Source organism: Pagrus pagrus (assembly GCF_965226575.1).
Source record: "Pagrus pagrus genome assembly, chromosome: 4".
NCBI classification, from domain to species: Eukaryota; Metazoa; Chordata; class Actinopteri; order Spariformes; family Sparidae; genus Pagrus; species Pagrus pagrus.
The window spans coordinates 24,185,183-24,208,470 of NC_140188.1; the positions used below are offsets into that span (position 1 = coordinate 24,185,183).

Consider the following 23,288-nt stretch of genomic DNA (forward strand, 5'->3'; position numbering starts at 1 on the left):
ATCAAGCGCCCCTCATAGGCTGATCGTGACTCGGGCATTAGGGCAGTCAACTGTACAGCTGTGGTGACTGTGTCTGGCTGCAGCTGCTCCACCGCTCCTGCACTTGTTGTGAAAACGTACATGTTTAGTGTCTGCAGGAGGAAACGACCACAAACTCTCCATAAATCCTTCTCTTCAAAGGTAGGGGGAGTTTCTTCAGTGTCGCCTATGTCTTTGAGCAACGAGGCTCACGTAGACTCGGCTGAATCATAAACCTTCCCCTGATAAAGAGCGTCAATGACTCGGCTGTAACTTTTGTTAGAAAAAGAAATATCAGTTTGGTTTAAAGTAAATAAATAAACAAATCAAGAAATACGTTTTAATCGAGTTTGGATATGGAACAAGCGGAACAGCGACGCACCGCAATTAAACTGTGATTATATGTTTGTATTGTTCTGTTTCTGTATTCATTTAAGCCTTTTTTTATTTTTTTTTTATTACTGGAAATATGGAGAGCGTGCGTAAGTGCGCGCTTGTGTGCGTACGCGTGCCCGGCCGTGGCAGTTAGGGACTGTGTAAAAATGACTTGAGTGATGGGGAGAGGGGCTGAGCCGCAAGTTTCAATTATTATAAAAAAAAACAACATAAAAATAAATAACCCAGTAAGGTCCTCCTGAGCATTTTGTACTCCCCTGAACAAGTGCAGTACATTTTTCTTTTTCATTATTAGTAGTTGAAAATGTCATCAAGAATTTTAATGGTGTAACCAAAGTTGTCATGAAATGTAAGCTGTGGACCCGTCATACTACATAGACAAAATAAAACACTCACAACAACTGGATTTAAGAATGACTATTATTGTTATTATGTATCATCTGGGTGATTTGTTGACTCAATTATTATAGGACTTTTTTTTAAACTCTTTGCTCATTTGTTGACATCCATTTAGATCTCAGTGTTTGTTGTCTGTTACACAGGTACAAAGATGAACTGTGGTCTGCTAACTGCCAACAAGGAACCAGGTAAACAGTTGTTGAACATTAAAACCTCACTTGCTTTTTTATAAATTTGACGAAATAACAGATGTGAAGTTTACTCTTGTGGGCGGGGCGGCGTAGCACCTTGTAAAATTAAAGGTATTGTGTTAACTCTGTAATGTTAGTTGTTCATGTATTTGATTTTCTGTTTGCGTGTGTGCAGGAAAAAGGGTCATTGTGAATGTGCTGGTGTACTGCATGTGTAAATATTCTAAGTGTGCAGAAATGTTTCTGTGCAACTGTGTGTTTTGGACACAGGGAGGTAGCAGAGAGCTTTTTCTAATTTAATACATACAGTTTTATGGAGAAGGAGGAGCGACAGAATATTCAGACCTTTCTGACTTAAATAAGTATAATTAGGTATCTTGGTTGATGTTGCATTAACCATTTGTAAATTTTAAAGGGTTTCCTTCTATTTCTGGGTCAGTTCCTCTGAAGAGTGTGGAGGTGGAGCTGCAGGTGAGGGACCATGTGGCTACAGTGGTCTCCACTCTGAACTATGAGAACAAGGAGGACAAACCACTAGAGGCTGTGTTTGTCTTCCCTCTGCCTGGAGATGCTGCCGTCTGTCATTTCAGTGCTACGATCGGACAGACGCAGATTGTTGCTGAGGTGAAGGAGAAACAGGAGGTGAGCTGCACAGTGAAGACTTTCTCACTACAGTGGAGCTGAAAAACACAGTAAACACAGTGAAAGTGACTCACATGTGTCGTCTGTACTCCAGGCTCGAGAGGAGTACGATGATGCTTTGAGCTCCGGTCAGCAGGCCTTCCTATTGGAGGAGAGTGAGCAGAGTCCAGATATATTCTCTCTGAGTGTGGGCAGTCTGCCTCCAGGAGAGAGCGCCTCCATCAGGCTGGAGTACGTCACTGAGCTGGCTGTGCAGGCTGATGACGGGCTGAGGTTTTGTCTGCCTGCTGTGCTCAACCCTCGCTACCAACCTCAGGGTAGGGACATCAACCAACAGTTTCATCAAACACTCTTAGAGCCTGTTTCTACTTGGCATTAACATGTGTCTTTGGCGATCCAAGTGGACAACAAGAAACAACTTAATATTTTGCATTAAACGCAGAAATTGCGAGAAGGCAAATGTCAGACGTCCTTCAGGTGGTCCTTCTGTGTGGCCCAGGATACATTTGTGTACACATTCCTAAAAGAATGAGACCACATGGGAGCCAGACCACCTCCAAATGTGGTCTGAGTGATTTGATCTCAGTGCATCCCCAATAATCTTGGGTGCATTCACATCTGTACTTGTTAATGCCAGGTGTAAACAGGGCCTTAAACTGCAACTTAGTGCACACCACACCTGTCTGGACCTGGATCTTTGTTTAGTATACTGATACAATACAGTGTCTCAAAACCTTTACTGTTGGTTGAAAACGGTCGTTCAACTTCCCCAAAGCTGCTGACATGTGACTGTGAAATCATACATGCTCATACGCTTCTTTTGTTCCATCTTATCACTGATGAGTAGGAACAATTATGCAGCATTACAATTTAAATTAAATAACAATGAAAACGGATATAAAAATAGCTAATCTTCAAGGCGTAGAGACTTCATTTTATAATTCTATATTTTCCTATTTACTGCATGATATCTCTTCGATTCCAGTGTTCCTCACTTGTCTCATGTTATTTACAGGCAGTGAAGGTGCCAGTGTCCAGGTGACCTCTGTTCCAGCCTCTCTGGTGCCCTACAGTCTGTCTTTCTCTGCCCGAGTGTCCTCTCCTCGTCCAATCTCTAAAGTAGAGTCCAACTGTTCCCTGGACCCTCTCCAGTACCTCAACACAGAGCAAACCCAGGCCACGGTAGATGGAGTGCTAATGTGTCTGCTGTGTGTGATTGTTCCTCAATACTGACAACAACATACATCACTTTCTTTATATTTATGAGTGTTTGTGAACTGCAGGTCAAGTTGGCTGCAGGACACAAGTTTGACAGAGACGTTGAGGTGCTGATTTATTACAAAGATGCCCACCAGCCCACTGCTGTGGTGGAGGCAGGACAGGCCTCTGCCAAGCCTGGTGAGTTAGTGAATGAGTCCAGTTGTTGCTTTACAAATAAAAAGGTCATTATCCTCCAACTGATGGGTTTGTTGTGATAACTGGTAAAAGCCAGATGTGTGGTCATGTTTCTGTCTCTCCTCTGTGTTTCAGGCTCTCTGATGGGTGATCCAGTGGTGATGCTGAGCCTGTACCCTGAGTTCCCCCAGGCTGTCATGTCTTCAGTGGCCTCCTGCGGAGAGTTTGTGTTCTTATTGGATCGATCTGGAAGTATGGATTGTGCAATGAACAACAGCAAGAGAGACCAGACTCGCATTGGCAGTGCCAGGGTATCCATTATGTGTTGTTTCTGTCATAAGATCATTCATAGTGTCCCTCTCACTCAGTGGCCTTCAGTATCTTTTCTCTCTTCCCTTAAGGATACTCTGCTGCTCCTGTTGAAGAGCTTGCCAATGGGCTGCTATTTCAACATCTACAGTTTTGGGTCCAGACATGAACACATCTTCCCGTAAGTCACGCCCTCATGTCACTCAGTCCAACAAATTTGTTCCTGTTTTTTGTCTTAATGCTTGTGTGCGTGTTAAAGTAAATAAACATGTACTGTATGTAACGCTGTGATCCTCCCCTCTCACTGAAGTTACATAGTGCAGAAACAAGTGATAGGGGTGCGGATTGGCTGAGACAGAGACACCTTTCACCCTATTGCAAGACACTGTACCATCAACATGATTTTGAAGCTGTTATTTTGAGTTACATAATGTTGGTCTAATTTCAAATAATTGACTTTTCTGCATTGAGAATCTTTCAAGGGAGAATCGCCACACGTCTAAAAGTAGATTTGTCCCCTCATCTCTGTATGCGGTGTTGATTATGAGTTCATGCATTTGTGTGATGGCAGTACGAGTGTGGAGTACAGCCAGAGGACCATGGAGGAAGCTCTGAAGAAAGTTGAAACGATGGGAGCTAATCTGGGAGGAACAGAGATCCTGACGCCCCTCCAACATATTTACAGCCAGCCCTGCATTCCTCATCAACCTCGACAAGTAACACACACACACACACACACACACACACACACACACACACACACTGCATGTTTCTGTGTGTGATGTAATGTAACTAGTTGTGATATGTAAACTCTCCTAGCTGTTTGTCTTTACTGATGGAGAGGTGTGTAACACCAAAGAAGTTATCAGTCTGGTGAAGAAGAATTCAGGCTCCCACAGGTGAAACCACAACAACACAAAACACAACAAACACCCAGAATGTGTCTCATCATCATCAAACTAATCTGCTGTATTGTAGGTGTTTCTCTTTTGGGATTGGGGAGGGGGCCAGCTCTGCTCTTATCAATGGGTTGGCCAAGGAAGGAGGAGGTCACGCTCAGTTCATCACAGGGGCTGACAGGATGCAGCCCAAAGTAAGAAAGATATTAAAAATAATACAGTTAGATAATGAAATGGCAAATCTGTATTCAGACAGAAATCATGGTTCGAGTCAGTGTAACTCAGTGCATCTTCCCACCTTATTTAAACTGTTTTTGCTCATCAGGTGATGCAGTCGCTGAGATTTGCTCTGCAGCCAGCTGTGGTGGACATCTCAGTCACATGGGATTTGCCAAAGGGAGTCTCTGTCACTGTCCTCTCTCCACCAATCACAGCACTTTTCCAGGGTCAAAGGTCACTGGCTTATGCTCAACTCAGTGGACAGGTACGAGTGGCACCAAGTCATGAATACCTCTCTGGTTGGATTTTTTTCCAGCATTTAGCAATGTAAAATATATTTTCCCATCAGGTATGCGATCACAGTAATATGTTTACTAACACTGTAATGCTTTGTCAGAGTTCAGAGGCAGCAGAGGGCTGTGTGACGGTGAAGTACAGCCTGGCAGGTCATCCCTCTCAGAACCAGCTCCACTTCAGTCTCACACCTGCACAGGACACTGGGTAAAACAGCTTTTGTTCAGCCAGCACAAGTGTGGTGTACATTATATAATATCTATATATGTGTATGTTCTACTGTATAATAACAGTTTGGCTTAAATTAAAATTCAAGGATGGATGTTAAAGTAGTTACAATAGGAAAAACCTCTCCTCAATTAAAAAAAATATATATAAATATATTAATAATGCTTTATTATTCATTTTTATGTTTTTTATCACCTCATGGTCATGGTCAAATCATATTATGCTGATTGCTGATTAATCATTAGCTCTAGTTTTTAGACGTGTAATGTCACTGGATAGATGTACAGGTTGGCCTCGTTCATGTTGCGTGTTTCTTCCTCTCTCCTGTCTGCAGATTAACAGTCCACAGGTTGGCTGCTCGGACTCTGATTCGCTCCCTGGAGATGGAGGAGAGAGAGAGCAGGAGAGAGCGAGATGGAGGAGTGAAGAAGAAGGTGGTGGAGCTCAGTGTCCAATCAGGAGTGAGCAGCGCCTTCACTGCCTTCATCGCTGTCAACAAAAGGGACGGCGAGGCGATTAAAGGACCTCTGGTGCGCAGAGATGTTCCAACACCTCGTGAGTGTTTTTTTTTTTTATTTAAAGTAAATGAAAAACTATTGTGTCACCCACAACTTTCATACAAGTGAAAAGTTGTGCGTTCCAATTTCACTTTTCTCACAGTTTTATAAATAAGTTCACTTTGCAGCATGTTTTGAACACTTGTACAAAGCTGCATTTAAGTGCTTCTTGTGGGCTTTGCATTCAGAGAGTATAGTTTGACTCCGTATGTGAAGAAAAAACTCAAGAATTTGAAAGGTTCAGAATTTGAGTCTGTTTTTTCGTTTCTCTCAATGAACATACACAATAGACATACAGCAGAACAAGAAAAACAAACCTGAACAAAGTCAAATCAGCTTTGTATCCTATGGCTCCTCAGTCTCTGCAGGAAGTTCCATTACATCATAGTTTATTTTCAACACATGATCTGAAAACCTTGTGTGTATCTAGCACATGATTTGAATAACAGCTGCAAGAGACCATGGCTTCATATCTGTTTTATTCTGGTTTTTGTTTTTTTTCCAAAGGGATGGCGCACCATTATCATCAAATGTGTGGAGATAGGTTGAAAAGTACATGTAAGTCCAAGAATGTTTTCCCCACAGATCCTTTTCATTTGATATTTATGTCAGTATTAAAACCGAACAATGCATTTCTTGTGCAAGAACACATTTTATTTTAGATTCCTCAGAGCTTTACGTGTGAGCCATTCCCTGTGGTTTATGTAGTTGCTTGTGTAACTGCATGTCACTTCACTTCATTGCTACGAGAACAACGATTTTCATGGTTTCTTTTTAAAGATCATAGCTATTTTTGACTTCAGTCTGAACTTAAAGCAGCGTTCTTAACAGACACTCCATTCTTGTTCCTTTTCAAATATGCAGCTGCCGCATTTGGAGGTGGGGACAGTTCAGGTGGTCCCTTTTTTGGTGGAGCACGTTCAGTTAATTGTGGTAGAAAATCAAGTGGCTACATGGTGACAGGTGGGTCATGTGCAGATGTATGAAACATTCTTCCGCCTTGGCATATTACAGTACACACATTTGAAATATTTATTCATGCCCACATAATAAAGAAGTACAAGGGTTCTTGCACAAGGGACATAAACACTGCCAGTGCAGTTGACAATGGAAGACGTCAGTCACAAAGCGCCTGGGCGGCTGAACACAGTTACATACAAAATCACAACCAACTTATGCACATGCCCCAGACTACCAAATATAAAGACTAGAAGTTTACATCTGTAGCCCAGCTGAGAGATGGTCTGCTTCAGCTGCTGGTATTTCAGCACTTTGGTTAGAAAGGCCTCCTCTAGGAATCAAAGGTACAGCCGACCTCCAGAATGAACACCTCTCTACGATTTTCTTTAACAACAACAACATCAGGAGTATTAGCTGTTACATTAGAGAACATTGAGACATCATTACACAGGCTGAACATACTCGCCTTCACAGTAGAATGTTTATACAGCATGATGGTAGACCTGAAGATAGAAGAGATATCTGCTGATATCAAATCCACAATTCTGTCATGCCTACATATGTAGAGCCCTCTGTAAACATGGCAACCATTTAAGATGTGAGGCATGGTTTCAGCTATTTGTTCACTGCCATGGTGTAAACAGTAAGGAGCATGACTGTCTGGAAACCAGATGGAAAGGTTCAGTTTAGTTGGTAAAACCTGTAGTCTCGCTTTTATAGCAAATGTAACAGTGTTCTCATCCAGGGCAGTATTCCTGAACACAGCGTGTGAGACAGAGTGGTCTGCAGCTGGGAGACACGCAGTCTTCCCTTGAAGTCTCAGCTCAGTCCATTGCTGCCGCTGCCTTTGTTGTTGCGCCCCCAAGAGGTGACTTCGAGCATTTCTTAGTGGGAGTAGATGTGTTTGTCCCACAGACATTCACAGTTGCTTTTACAGAGATGTTGGGGTCAGATATAACCTCCTCTGAGACCTCCACAGACTCAGAGTCAGACCCCATCCACTCCAGGGTAACATCAGCCAAGCAACACAGATCGTTCAAATCGGGCCAGTCTGACCACACACCGAAGCCAGGAGAGCGGCTGTCCAGCTTTCCACTAGGTTTCCTCTTAAAGCCCAGGAAGTTAGGCTCCGACCCACGAGCCAGGGGGACCTTGCGTCTTCTTAGGTCCAAGAACAGAGAAGCTCGGGCAAGCTCTCTGACACATTTATCATCATTGTTCAGCATATTCAGCAGGTGGGAAAGTCTCGTAGCAATATATGTCCATTCAAAATTGGGAACACCCAGACCACCCTCAATCTTGCTATGAAATATGATATTACGTGTTGTACAGTATGTGTGTTTAGGTCAGTCCATTGCCTCACAAAATATACAGTTTTATCTGACAAATCACGTAGTGATTTTCATGGAACATGTATGAAACATTCTTCCGCCTTGGCATATTACAGTACACACACACACATACACACACACACACACTCTCCTCTGCAGCGTCAGCTCCCTCCTGTCGCCACCTGCCGTGTCTTCTCCTCAACAGAGTCATAGTCCTGGTCAGAGCAGCTGTTAATCATCTCCTTACTTTGTCCCCCCTCGGTCTCAGAGGCTGTGTTCATTCCCAGTCTGGTGTTCAGGTGAGCCCTGTTCATCTGGCCCTGCTGCCTGCCGAGACTCCTACCATCATCCGAGGTTGCAGTCAATGCAGACTCCCGTCAGCTAATAGGGCCACTTATCTCTGAGGCTTACTGAGCTACTTGCCAAGGGCATCTAGTCGCCACAGCCGAACATAGCTACAGAAAAGATTAGAGTTAGAGGTCGTACTGCCCCCTATGCTTTTGGAGCTACCTCTGAATTCTGCCCATTTTTTAACAAATCTCACTTTTAAATGTTTTCACTTTCACTTTATTCTTTCTTCTTATTATTGTTATTATTATCATTCCTTAGCAAAAGGTTAGAAAAGTCAATGCAACATTCCGTTCAGTAGATCAGGATCAACGTACTTCTGTTCAGTAACTTCAGTAAGTCTTATATCCTGATTAAATATCTGTTACTTCAGTGCCAAAGTCCAGTGATAACACACTAACTGTAAGAAGTTGTCAGCTTTGTATCCTATGGCTCCTCAGTCTCTGCAGGAAGTTCCATTACATCATAGTTTATTTTCAACACGTGATCTGAAAACCTTGTGTGTATCTAGCACATGATTTGTATAACAGCTGCAAGAGACCATGGCTTCATATCTGTTTTATTCTGGTTTTTGTTTTTTTCCGAAGGGATGGCGGAGGATTATCGTCAAACGTGTAGAGGTATGGAGAAAATTAAGTCCAAGAATGTTTTCCCCACAGATCCTTTTCATTTGATATTTATGTCAGTATTAAAACCGAACAATGCATTTCTTGTGCAAGAACACATTTTAGATTCCTCAGAGCTTTACGTGTGAGCCATTCCCTGTGGTTTATGTAGTTGCTTGTGTAACTGCATGTCACTTCACTTCATTGCTACGAGAACAACGATTTTCATGGTTTCTTTTTAAAGATCATAGCTATTTTTGACTTCAGTCTGAACTTAAAGCAGCGTTCTTAACAGACACTCCATTCTTGTTCCTTTTCAAATATGCAGCTGCCGCATTTGGAGGTGGGGACAGTTCAGGTGGTCCCTTTTTTGGTGGAGCACGTTCAGTTAATTGTGGTAGAAAATCAAGTGGCTACATGGTGACAGGTGGGTCATGTGCAGATGTATGAAACATTCTTCCGCCTTGGCATATTACAGTACACACATTTGAAATATTTATTCATGCCCACATAATAAAGAAGTACAAGGGTTCTTGCACAAGGGACATAAACACTGCCAGTGCAGTTGACAATGGAAGACGTCAGTCACAAAGCGCCTGGGCGGCTGAACACAGTTACATACAAAATCACAACCAACTTATGCACATGCCCCAGACTACCAAATATAAAGACTAGAAGTTTACATCTGTAGCCCAGCTGAGAGATGGTCTGCTTCAGCTGCTGGTATTTCAGCACTTTGGTTAGAAAGGCCTCCTCTAGGAATCAAAGGTACAGCCGACCTCCAGAATGAACACCTCTCTACGATTTTCTTTAACAACAACAACATCAGGAGTATTAGCTGTTACATTAGAGAACATTGAGACATCATTACACAGGCTGAACATACTCGCCTTCACAGTAGAATGTTTATACAGCATGATGGTAGACCTGAAGATAGAAGAGATATCTGCTGATATCAAATCCACAATTCTGTCATGCCTACATATGTAGAGCCCTCTGTAAACATGGCAACCATTTAAGATGTGAGGCATGGTTTCAGCTATTTGTTCACTGCCATGGTGTAAACAGTAAGGAGCATGACTGTCTGGAAACCAGATGGAAAGGTTCAGTTTAGTTGGTAAAACCTGTAGTCTCGCTTTTATAGCAAATGTAACAGTGTTCTCATCCAGGGCAGTATTCCTGAACACAGCGTGTGAGACAGAGTGGTCTGCAGCTGGGAGACACGCAGTCTTCCCTTGAAGTCTCAGCTCAGTCCATTGCTGCCGCTGCCTTTGTTGTTGCGCCCCCAAGAGGTGACTTCGAGCATTTCTTAGTGGGAGTAGATGTGTTTGTCCCACAGACATTCACAGTTGCTTTTACAGAGATGTTGGGGTCAGATATAACCTCCTCTGAGACCTCCACAGACTCAGAGTCAGACCCCATCCACTCCAGGGTAACATCAGCCAAGCAACACAGATCGTTCAAATCGGGCCAGTCTGACCACACACCGAAGCCAGGAGAGCGGCTGTCCAGCTTTCCACTAGGTTTCCTCTTAAAGCCCAGGAAGTTAGGCTCCGACCCACGAGCCAGGGGGACCTTGCGTCTTCTTAGGTCCAAGAACAGAGAAGCTCGGGCAAGCTCTCTGACACATTTATCATCATTGTTCAGCATATTCAGCAGGTGGGAAAGTCTCGTAGCAATATATGTCCATTCAAAATTGGGAACACCCAGACCACCCTCAATCTTGCTATGAAATATGATATTACGTGTTGTACAGTATGTGTGTTTAGGTCAGTCCATTGCCTCACAAAATATACAGTTTTATCTGACAAATCACGTAGTGATTTTCATGGAACATGTATGAAACATTCTTCCGCCTTGGCATATTACAGTACACACACACACATACACACACACACACACTCTCCTCTGCAGCGTCAGCTCCCTCCTGTCGCCACCTGCCGTGTCTTCTCCTCAACAGAGTCATAGTCCTGGTCAGAGCAGCTGTTAATCATCTCCTTACTTTGTCCCCCCTCGGTCTCAGAGGCTGTGTTCATTCCCAGTCTGGTGTTCAGGTGAGCCCTGTTCATCTGGCCCTGCTGCCTGCCGAGACTCCTACCATCATCCGAGGTTGCAGTCAATGCAGACTCCCGTCAGCTAATAGGGCCACTTATCTCTGAGGCTTACTGAGCTACTTGCCAAGGGCATCTAGTCGCCACAGCCGAACATAGCTACAGAAAAGATTAGAGTTAGAGGTCGTACTGCCCCCTATGCTTTTGGAGCTACCTCTGAATTCTGCCCATTTTTTAACAAATCTCACTTTTAAATGTTTTCACTTTCACTTTATTCTTTCTTCTTATTATTGTTATTATTATCATTCCTTAGCAAAAGGTTAGAAAAGTCAATGCAACATTCCGTTCAGTAGATCAGGATCAACGTACTTCTGTTCAGTAACTTCAGTAAGTCTTATATCCTGATTAAATATCTGTTACTTCAGTGCCAAAGTCCAGTGATAACACACTAACTGTAAGAAGTTGTCAGCTTTGTATCCTATGGCTCCTCAGTCTCTGCAGGAAGTTCCATTACATCATAGTTTATTTTCAACACGTGATCTGAAAACCTTGTGTGTATCTAGCACATGATTTGTATAACAGCTGCAAGAGACCATGGCTTCATATCTGTTTTATTCTGGTTTTTGTTTTTTTCCGAAGGGATGGCGGAGGATTATCGTCAAACGTGTAGAGGTATGGAGAAAATTAAGTCCAAGAATGTTTTCCCCACAGATCCTTTTCATTTGATATTTATGTCAGTATTAAAACCGAACAATGCATTTCTTGTGCAAGAACACATTTTAGATTCCTCAGAGCTTTACGTGTGAGCCATTCCCTGTGGTTTATGTAGTTGCTTGTGTAACTGCATGTCACTTCACTTCATTGCTACGAGAACAACGATTTTCATGGTTTCTTTTTAAAGATCATAGCTATTTTTGACTTCAGTCTGAACTTAAAGCAGCGTTCTTAACAGACACTCCATTCTTGTTCCTTTTCAAATATGCAGCTGCCGCATTTGGAGGTGGGGACAGTTCAGGTGGTCCCTTTTTTGGTGGAGCACGTTCAGTTAATTGTGGTAGAAAATCAAGTGGCTACATGGTGACAGGTGGGTCATGTGCAGATGTATGAAACATTCTTCCGCCTTGGCATATTACAGTACACACATTTGAAATATTTATTCATGCCCACATAATAAAGAAGTACAAGGGTTCTTGCACAAGGGACATAAACACTGCCAGTGCAGTTGACAATGGAAGACGTCAGTCACAAAGCGCCTGGGCGGCTGAACACAGTTACATACAAAATCACAACCAACTTATGCACATGCCCCAGACTACCAAATATAAAGACTAGAAGTTTACATCTGTAGCCCAGCTGAGAGATGGTCTGCTTCAGCTGCTGGTATTTCAGCACTTTGGTTAGAAAGGCCTCCTCTAGGAATCAAAGGTACAGCCGACCTCCAGAATGAACACCTCTCTACGATTTTCTTTAACAACAACAACATCAGGAGTATTAGCTGTTACATTAGAGAACATTGAGACATCATTACACAGGCTGAACATACTCGCCTTCACAGTAGAATGTTTATACAGCATGATGGTAGACCTGAAGATAGAAGAGATATCTGCTGATATCAAATCCACAATTCTGTCATGCCTACATATGTAGAGCCCTCTGTAAACATGGCAACCATTTAAGATGTGAGGCATGGTTTCAGCTATTTGTTCACTGCCATGGTGTAAACAGTAAGGAGCATGACTGTCTGGAAACCAGATGGAAAGGTTCAGTTTAGTTGGTAAAACCTGTAGTCTCGCTTTTATAGCAAATGTAACAGTGTTCTCATCCAGGGCAGTATTCCTGAACACAGCGTGTGAGACAGAGTGGTCTGCAGCTGGGAGACACGCAGTCTTCCCTTGAAGTCTCAGCTCAGTCCATTGCTGCCGCTGCCTTTGTTGTTGCGCCCCCAAGAGGTGACTTCGAGCATTTCTTAGTGGGAGTAGATGTGTTTGTCCCACAGACATTCACAGTTGCTTTTACAGAGATGTTGGGGTCAGATATAACCTCCTCTGAGACCTCCACAGACTCAGAGTCAGACCCCATCCACTCCAGGGTAACATCAGCCAAGCAACACAGATCGTTCAAATCGGGCCAGTCTGACCACACACCGAAGCCAGGAGAGCGGCTGTCCAGCTTTCCACTAGGTTTCCTCTTAAAGCCCAGGAAGTTAGGCTCCGACCCACGAGCCAGGGGGACCTTGCGTCTTCTTAGGTCCAAGAACAGAGAAGCTCGGGCAAGCTCTCTGACACATTTATCATCATTGTTCAGCATATTCAGCAGGTGGGAAAGTCTCGTAGCAATATATGTCCATTCAAAATTGGGAACACCCAGACCACCCTCAATCTTGCTATGAAATATGATATTACGTGTTGTACAGTATGTGTGTTTAGGTCAGTCCATTGCCTCACAAAATATACAGTTTTATCTGACAAATCACGTAGTGATTTTCATGGAACATGTATGAAACATTCTTCCGCCTTGGCATATTACAGTACACACACACACATACACACACACACACACTCTCCTCTGCAGCGTCAGCTCCCTCCTGTCGCCACCTGCCGTGTCTTCTCCTCAACAGAGTCATAGTCCTGGTCAGAGCAGCTGTTAATCATCTCCTTACTTTGTCCCCCCTCGGTCTCAGAGGCTGTGTTCATTCCCAGTCTGGTGTTCAGGTGAGCCCTGTTCATCTGGCCCTGCTGCCTGCCGAGACTCCTACCATCATCCGAGGTTGCAGTCAATGCAGACTCCCGTCAGCTAATAGGGCCACTTATCTCTGAGGCTTACTGAGCTACTTGCCAAGGGCATCTAGTCGCCACAGCCGAACATAGCTACAGAAAAGATTAGAGTTAGAGGTCGTACTGCCCCCTATGCTTTTGGAGCTACCTCTGAATTCTGCCCATTTTTTAACAAATCTCACTTTTAAATGTTTTCACTTTCACTTTATTCTTTCTTCTTATTATTGTTATTATTATCATTCCTTAGCAAAAGGTTAGAAAAGTCAATGCAACATTCCGTTCAGTAGATCAGGATCAACGTACTTCTGTTCAGTAACTTCAGTAAGTCTTATATCCTGATTAAATATCTGTTACTTCAGTGCCAAAGTCCAGTGATAACACACTAACTGTAAGAAGTTGTCAGCTTTGTATCCTATGGCTCCTCAGTCTCTGCAGGAAGTTCCATTACATCATAGTTTATTTTCAACACGTGATCTGAAAACCTTGTGTGTATCTAGCACATGATTTGTATAACAGCTGCAAGAGACCATGGCTTCATATCTGTTTTATTCTGGTTTTTGTTTTTTTCCGAAGGGATGGCGGAGGATTATCGTCAAACGTGTAGAGGTATGGAGAAAATTAAGTCCAAGAATGTTTTCCCCACAGATCCTTTTCATTTGATATTTATGTCAGTATTAAAACCGAACAATGCATTTCTTGTGCAAGAACACATTTTAGATTCCTCAGAGCTTTACGTGTGAGCCATTCCCTGTGGTTTATGTAGTTGCTTGTGTAACTGCATGTCACTTCACTTCATTGCTACGAGAACAACGATTTTCATGGTTTCTTTTTAAAGATCATAGCTATTTTTGACTTCAGTCTGAACTTAAAGCAGCGTTCTTAACAGACACTCCATTCTTGTTCCTTTTCAAATATGCAGCTACCGCATTTGGAGGTGGAGGCAGTTCAGGTGGTCCCTTTTTTGGTGGAGCACGTTCAGTTGATTGTGGTAGAAAATCAAGTGGCTACATGGTGACAGGTGGGTCATGTGCAGATGTATGAAACATTCTTCCGCCTTGGCATATTACAGTACACACATTTGAAATATTTATTCATGCCCACATAATAAAGAAGTACAAGGGTTCTTGCACAAGGGACATAGACACTGCCAGTGCAGTTGACAATGGAAGACGTCAGTCACAAAGCGCCTGGGCGGCTGAACACAGTTACATACAAAATGACCTACAGGTCAGATAGAAAGCAGACATTCAAGGATATAAAAAACATCGTCTCCTCCAGATTGAGCGGCTACCAATAATAACTGAGACTGAGCAGTACCTGGCTAACTGTTTAGCTTTCCTTTTAGGGAGGCCAGCCATCTGAAGGCCCCTCACAACCAACTTATGCACATGCCCCAGACTACCAAATATAAAGACTAGAAGTTTACAGTCTAGTCGCCACAGCCGAACATAGCTACAGAAAAGATTAGAGTTAGAGGTCGTACTGCCCCCTATGCTTTTGGAGCTACCTCTGAATTCTGCCCATTTTTTAACAAATCTCACTTTTAAATGTTTTCACTTTCACTTTATTCTTTCTTCTTCTTATTGTTATTATTATCATTCCTTAGCAAAAGGTTAGAAAAGTCAATGCAACATTCCGTTCAGTAGATCAGGATCAGCGTACTTCTGTTCAGTAACTTCAGTAAGTCTATATCCTGATTAAATATCTGTTACTGCCAAAGTCCAGTGATAACACACTAACTGTAAGTTGTTCTTTGTGGATATGTGGATTTATTATGCAATTATGATATTCCTAAAGATTTAATTAAATAATGAAATCATGTTTCTGTTTAATTTTTATGACAATGTAAGTTCCATGTATTTGCCGTTGTTGCCTTTATGTGATGTTTTACTTCTTTTTGTCTTTAAGAGATGAGCGGTAACATCTTTGCAAGTGATCTTCAATCTGACTCGAGTCGTAAGTAACAACGAGATTATCGTAGAAACACCTTTTGACAACTATGGGATGGATTGCCATGAAAATTAGTGCACACATTCGTGTCTCCCTCAGGATGAGTTGTGATAACTTTGACCTGAAAATCTCACTTTTAAATGTTTTCACTTTCAATTTATTCTTTCTTCTTATTATTGTTATTGTTGATGTTATTGTTATTATTATCATTCCTTAGCAAAAGGTTAGAAAAGTCTATACAACATTCTGTTCAGTAGATCAGGATCAACATTCATGACACTTCTGAGGGCTATTCCAGAAAGGAGGTTCAACAAACTCTGAGCCTAACCTTGAACTCTGAGTTGACTTACCCTGTGAAGTGAAACTCTGAGTTGAGCTCGTGCCTGACGACTAGTAAAAAGCCATCATCAATGGAGCTCCGATACTGTGATTCACCATGGCAACAGGGGAGAAAACAGGAAGCAGACATTTTCTGGGGGGGAAAAAAAAGTAACATGTAACATTTTTATATTTCTGAACACAAGAGAAACACAAAAATAATATTTTATTATATAACTAATCAAATTAATGACTCTGGTAAGAATAATCTTACATTTTTACTCATGTTTATTTATTATTATTCATTTGAATCTGGCATGAGCTATTTTGGCTGTTGTCTTGTTTCACACTACTTGTTATTCATGATAATATTTCAACATTTTCTCTCAAAAGCTTCAGGAACGTCCATAAAGAAGAAACTAAAATCAGGTAAATGTTTCCTTTTCAGATTACTTGTCTATTTTAGATTACTTGTTGCCATTAAAAAGGAGTTCATCATAAAAGTAATTTAAAAGGTCATTATACTAGTTTGCTTTCATGGACTTATTTCTGCTTCTGAAAGAACTAAATAAATACATAAATCTTGTAGAGAGCAGACAGCTTGTGGCTGGCTTTGACTCAAAGCCACTTGGTCCTGCCATATTATTCATGAACATTTAATATTTATTAAGTGACAATACTAAATACTATCACTGATGTGGCAAGAAGCTGATGTGGCATAGTTTTCTGTCGTGCCTCCTAGATTGGAGGAGGGCAAACAATATGTGGCCAGCGAATATCTTTGGGTTGTGGACGAAAGACATTTTAGGACCTTCACCTTGGGCTTTTGAAAAACACTGATCATCATTTTTCACCGTTTTCGGACATTTTATAGACCAAACAACTAATCAATTAATCGAGAACAGATTATTCTACAATAAAAATAATTGTCAGTTGCAGCCATACTCTGCAGACCTCGCTTGTGCTCTACAACCTCAATGCAGGGAGTTGTGGACCAGTGATGAATTGGACTGCTCAGCTGTTTCATGTACCACGTAAAATGATTGGATGAGTGAATACACCTGCAGCAGTTTCTTATCAATCAGTGTATTAATGCTAAAATCCTTTAAAGAGTTAGGACCTGTCTCCTTTATAACTGTACGGTTACAATAAAATTCAGGTTGCAGTTTGTTTCATATTTCTTCACTTCAGCAGTGCTTTGCAATTTGCACTTTGAGCCGTCAGCATTCATGCATTTTCTCCAGAAGTTCTTATAAATGCATATAATAAAAACAAACCAAATCCTAATGATTTGCTTGAAATCTCTTCTCTATCAACAGTTTCCAGCAGAATTGGCCGCTCCTTTAGGCGAGGGAAGAGTGCCCCACCTCCAACCAGCGGTAAGCAAGCAAGTGGCATGTGGGCTATCCTTTCTCAATCTAATCAAAGCTATTAAAGTCTGTCAGAGATCCTACATGTTGCATCCTACAGTATTTACTTGTATCTGCTTGGATTATTGTGAGTTGTGGTTGTGAGTTTAACTATTTTTATTGTGCACACGTGTCTTTGTGGTGTAAACAGGCAGGGATTTCTGTACAATCTGTGTGATCTCTACACGCAGATTACTTTGTGCTTATACTTTCTTTGATTTGCTTCTCAGAAATGCCTTCAAATGGGGATAAAGACAATGAACCCAAGCAGCCACCCAGAGAAACTTTTCTGCAGCTGGTCTCCCTCCAGAAGGCGTCTGGCTGCTGGGTGTTGGATCCAGCTCTGGCTGCTGTACTGGGAAAGACCAGCAAGGAGGTGGAGAACACAAAGCCTGCATCGGTGAGTTACTGTCAGATACGATTAGAGTGCTACTTTATAAAGTCTGTTCATGTAAATGGTAAATGGAGTTCCATGCGGGCTTCAGGCATCAACAGCAGAAATGATAAAACATGTGAAACTGAATCAGACCAAAACAAATATGGATGTAAAGCCAGTCACATCTTTACAGCGGCTAGTAATATCTCAGTGTAAGGACAATGTCTACTGAACAGGAGGTGAACCAGGAAGTGTGGGCCACCATTCTGGCTCTGATCTGGCTTCACCGCTTCAAGATGGATGCTCAGGAAGAGTGGGAGCTTCTGGCTATGAAGGCTGCTTCATGGCTCCGTGCTCAGAATGGTAACAACCACAATAATAAGAGCTGATCTGTAGTGTTTAACAGTGTGAGCTGGATATAATCTGTTGTTTGCCCACATTCAGTCTCCTCTGCTGATGACTTGTTTTGTGTTTTTTATTTCAGCACCATGTGTGACAGAGTGTGTGGAAGCTGGAAATGCTCTGTTGGGTTGCAGCGTGCAGAAAGACGCCCTGGGGCTCTGAGGTTTTCATTCAACTGGCTTCTCCTTCAGGATTGATGCACAGAAGATTTATTCAATCCTCGGACGTTTACTTTTATTAAATTGCACTTTTGCACTATTCACATTCAATTATGCTGCTGCTTGTTCAGGCCCTTCGCATTGGAAATGCGAGACTTACACTGCTTTATTATAAAATAATATAATTTGCATGGTAATACATCCATCCAGGGTCAGACATGTGAAAAAAAGTCATTTTGCCTCAAACCTCAATGTCAGATTGTACATTAATTAGTTTACTTGGGAAAATCAAACCTGGAAGAATATGTGAATGAAGAAGAGCCTCATGTGTGAAAGCTCCATAGGCATCATAAAGAGAGTGAACTAAATGCAGTGTGAACATGACAAAGGCACTACTATACACTATGTTATCACAAACTTACAGGTACAGCACTTAAAAGGGAGTTGGCTTTATATTTTATATTTCCAGTGTAGCTGATGCAAAATACATTATCGTGTAAAGTGTTATTGATGGTACCTGGAGATGCCAGGAGATGTGACAAGTACTATATCAAACCCTGTAGTTTACTGTTTCACTAAAATGTTCCTGTAAGGATTCATAAAGTGGAGTTTGTGAGCTCACAGTAGCCTGAACGTACCTAACGTTCATACCTAACAGACAGTGTTCAACTTGTGACAGCCACATGATACTACCTATAGAGTCTTCACCATTATTTGAGAGCCTCTGAATAGGGCGCACAAATAAAAAGCAGCGCACTGGACAGTTATTGGATCTGAAATTCAACATTCTTGTTATCGGTATTAGTGAGTTTTTTTAATCTGACTGCCAATAAAATAAATTTAATTTCAAGATGTGCTACTTTGGCTTTGATGCAGGAGTAAAACAGTACAATATTTGCCTCCGAAATATAGTGGAGTGGAAGTATAAACTACCAGAAAATGAAAATACTTTACTGAGCTTTAAAATTGTACTTAAGTAGTACTTGTGTAAATGTACTTAGCTACATTCCATCACTGCTTATGATTTTAAAGTCTGAGGTGTATTCTGTGTAGGTCCTCATATTCAGTCACCTGTATGTAACTTTATTGGACAATCCCTTTTCTCTTCCTGAACATCATGTCACTACCTTTCCTGTGTCTTTTACTGCCACCTAGTGGTCAGTGTGTGTAACTCTGCAACTCCAAAAGACATTTGGTGTTAGTCCTCCCTGTTGTTCTTCAGTGTGATAAATGAAATGGTTCCTATATAGTGTCTGCAGTCTGCTGGAACCACAGAGCTCCCAGATGCATGTGCAGATTGACTTGTGCCTTTCTACAACAAACAGCAACCCTGTGACTGACTGTTTGTTTTTTGATTCCTTGACTATTTCTATTTACTCTTTCTAAATCTTATGATTCCATGTGCCATCTGTAACTGTCACTGGTTGTGGGGAAACAAGATGAGTTACGACACTCCTCCAGTAAATGTGTATTTTAAGCCAAATAAGTGAAGGCTTGTTTTGTTTCATGTCAGTTGCTGTGTTTTTCCCTTCAGCTGTGACAGATACATCATGTGTTGAGGGATGACTGTCTGTCACTTTTCTATAATGTCGCTGCTCTACAGCTCACATCACTGCAGCATCAGGAGCTGCCTCTGTTGTTGAGAATATAATGCAATCCGTTCTTAACAGCGACGAGATGAGATAATAAATATGCCACGTGGTAGCAGAATATTCATTTTTTCTTCGAGCAGCAGCTATCTTAGATGTGTATTGATGAGTTCAGAGAAGAGTGTGTGTGTGGGATTCTTGCAGAGTCAAATAATGCCATGTCTGTCTTAAAACAACAGTCAGGTGCTCATATCAACGCTGAATCCGGTTTTTCTCCTCTTCATACTGGCCATTAAAGACCCTTTACCAATGCACTTCCAATGTAAGTGATGGGGGACAAATACCACAATTTGTCCTTTAATTGGATCATATATTATAGACAAAAAATGTAACTGATCTCGATGAAGACTCAAGATTCAGAACCCATAGAGGCATTCAGTCATACCTCTAACCGCTGTCTTTCTGTGACATGATACAATATAATGTTTCCCTCTGTGATACATAATTTACACGCAGAGCTCTGCCAGAGAAAATGGGAGATAAATGGATTTTATCTACCTTGAAGTATCAGCGCAGTTCAGGCGATGGCGGAAGAATTACAGAATATTTATCTCAGTGGAAGAAATAACAACACAGAGAATACGACTCTGGGGAAATCTGGTTTTATGAAAATCAATGGAATATAAAAACATAAACAGTGAGTGCGTATGGGCTCATGCTGTAACTCCCAAAGTCCCTCCATTGTTGATCATCTTAAAACAAGTACACAAAATATCAATTATTTATTCATGCATAGGCTTGAAACTAGTTTTATAGATTTAATAATTAACATTTTAATAGTTGAGATTGGATTAGTTAGATTGATTCTGTTTTCCTCAGAGTACAATTTTCCAACAGCACAGGAGAAAAAGTGATTTATTTAATCATTTAGTCCATAACGGAGACATGAAAGGAGATTAAAATGGTGCCAGGTGATTGGCTCGACACTCAGCCTTAGTTTTCCTGATAGATTTGCATGGTAAAAAACGAGGTTTTTTGGAAACCAATCACCACGTCTAGGGTTATAAAACTATAGCCATTACAGTGCGCAACCAACATTTACTTCAAAAATTAAGTTTGAGTTAAAGTAAATTGTTAAAAACGTTGAGCCCGGAGAAAGTCAAACAAAAAAAAACTCAACTGCACTGTGTGCAAAAAACATATCCACATGCCATTCACCATCATTGACCTGGAGCACCGAAAAGCTAATGGGACTAATCTAAAATCAATATCTGAACAAAAGTCAACCAAGCATCAAAAGCACATTTTAAAATTATTTATAGGTCTACATTTAATCGGTTGCCAAAAATAATACACTGATAGTGCTGACAGTGACCATAAACATTCACATCTTTTCACACACCTGCTCTACAAGTCTTGTAGAACTACAGTATAATCTACTGTATGTTTAAACCTACAATCAACGCTATGTTTTGTTTTTCTCCATCAAGTGCTAGTCATCAGAAGAGCAGACAGTCATCTCTCTGCGGTATCACAGCCTGTGCAGCTCGGAGGAGACAGTCTGCTAGGATCTGTTCTCGCCAACACAAGGTCAAAACCAGAGTCTAAAGTAGACACTAACACTGTGACGACAGGCTGGTGTCTGTACCAGGATACTGTCGAATCCTCCTTCATAAGATCAGGTTGTGCATTTGATTGGGCTACATACAGTAAAGATTCAGCAAAGATATTTGTTCTGTTCAATCAAGTCAAAATATTCTACTATTATATGCTACTCTTCTAAGTATTAGTATGTAACAAACAGTACAGTGCCATCTGTGTCTCTGGAGGGAGCTTTGTCTCCTTTTCAATCCTTATAAGAAAACAATAAAATATACAAACAGTGCAGCCAAGGGTGGATATTTCACTTCACTGTTGGGGGGCACAATAAACAGAAAACATTCTCAAGAGAGGGCAGGGTCGGAACCCCTCCTGTAGCCCCTCGGGATTTCTGCCTATGATGTAGACATGTACTCAACAAAATGCTATACAAAAATGCTTTTCACACTGTGCTTAGCCCCAGGCTATAGGAAGCTGCTACCCCCGGGCAAAGGAAATGTAGTGTGAAAAGCACCATAGAAACAAAACATATAAATACATTTAATTAAAAACAGAATTGGGTTAAATACATTTAATTAAAATAAGATAATGATCAAAAACCCAAAAATAACATACATTTTCCTTCTTTAAAGAGTACACCCTGACACATTGTGTCACAGTGATGTCACCTTAAAAAAAGATGCATTATGGGAAATGATCCAGTCATTTTGCAGGTTAACCCCAAACAAGGGACTACAAGTTAGGATATTTTGGGCTCTGCGGTGTTGGTATTGATTGGAGGTACAGTACACAGTCACTTTAGTACCCCTTTAACACAATCAAGTCACGGTTCATAAGCAGATGTAAAAGAATATATAAGAATGAAGAATTATGTGTCACCAAGTAAAGGAAAAATCATCGCCCATTGAAAAGGGTCCAGAGCTGGTTTGTTTGCAGAGAGGGTTGAATTGAATTACTTATGTTAAGCACAAACCATGTGCCATCAGCTTACACCCTGACAGAGACTCAGACATGTAGCTTGTTAGTGAAGCTCACAGAGACAGATTTAGGCCTGTGGGGGAATTGTTACTATGGCAGACATCATGCAACAGTGATACCCGCTGTCACAAACCAGCGCCAACTCAGGCTCCTCCAATTTATATTGTACAAATCCTCATCTCAACCACAAAGTCAGGTTTTTTTGCGCTATTCAAAACATTTGAACCAAAGCAGGTTGGGCGTTCAGTCTTTGATATTTACTGAGGGCGGCATTTTTCTGACTGTGAAATGGAACAGAAGGCTATAAACAGCACAACACTTCTCCAGTCGTAGTGTCAGTGCTCTCTATTTGCATCACTGGTACAGTGTCGGTTACAGTAGGCCATTACAGCCAATCTTATCCGAACCCTTGGCAGACCTCCAACCAACACTTTCTAAACTGGTTTCCAAGGCAACCCCCAACGAGCAGGACCAATTAGAACCGACAAAGGATCCCTGAGCACTAAACTGCCTGGAGATTAGAGGAAAAGAAGACACATCCTCAAAACAAACACAACAAATGAATGAAGGGCACTCTGATCTGTGGGTGTGCCTATGTGTGTGTGTGTTTGTGGGGTGAGACACAGAGACAGCAGCTTTGCATGAGCATGCACCTGTGGGCTCATTTGTGTCTGCTTGGGTCTATCCATTAGGGGAGAAAAATCAAATTAAACCTGCCTTCTTGCCTTCCCTCCCTCTGGTTCTCTCTCCGTAGATCCGTTGTGTGTCCATATGTGTTGTTAGAGCCACAGGCAGGAAACCAGATCAATAACAAATAGTTTAGAGTGGCTGATGCTCCATCAGTGGAGCTCTATGGAGCTCTATGGCCTCTGAGCAGCACATCAATCAAATGC

General features: G+C 41.6%; 1 pseudogene across 1 annotated transcript; it reads left to right on the top strand.

Annotated features, from left to right (window-relative positions):
- The first annotated feature begins 46 nt into the window (after window positions 1–46).
- Window positions 47–19,939, top strand: LOC311256797 (von Willebrand factor A domain-containing protein 5A-like; annotated as a pseudogene). The gene is made up of 28 exons (XR_014624884.1): window positions 47–180; window positions 957–1,001; window positions 1,444–1,646; window positions 1,741–1,963; window positions 2,662–2,828; window positions 2,930–3,044; window positions 3,177–3,352; window positions 3,443–3,531; window positions 3,922–4,066; window positions 4,170–4,249; window positions 4,329–4,443; window positions 4,575–4,733; window positions 4,866–4,969; window positions 5,325–5,545; window positions 6,055–6,105; window positions 6,412–6,510; window positions 8,774–8,818; window positions 9,120–9,218; window positions 11,482–11,526; window positions 11,828–11,926; window positions 14,190–14,222; window positions 14,536–14,634; window positions 15,525–15,572; window positions 16,278–16,313; window positions 17,204–17,263; window positions 17,524–17,693; window positions 17,909–18,032; window positions 18,154–19,939. The product of XR_014624884.1 is annotated as a von Willebrand factor A domain-containing protein 5A-like (transcript).
- Window positions 19,940–23,288: the final 3,349 nt, after the last annotated feature.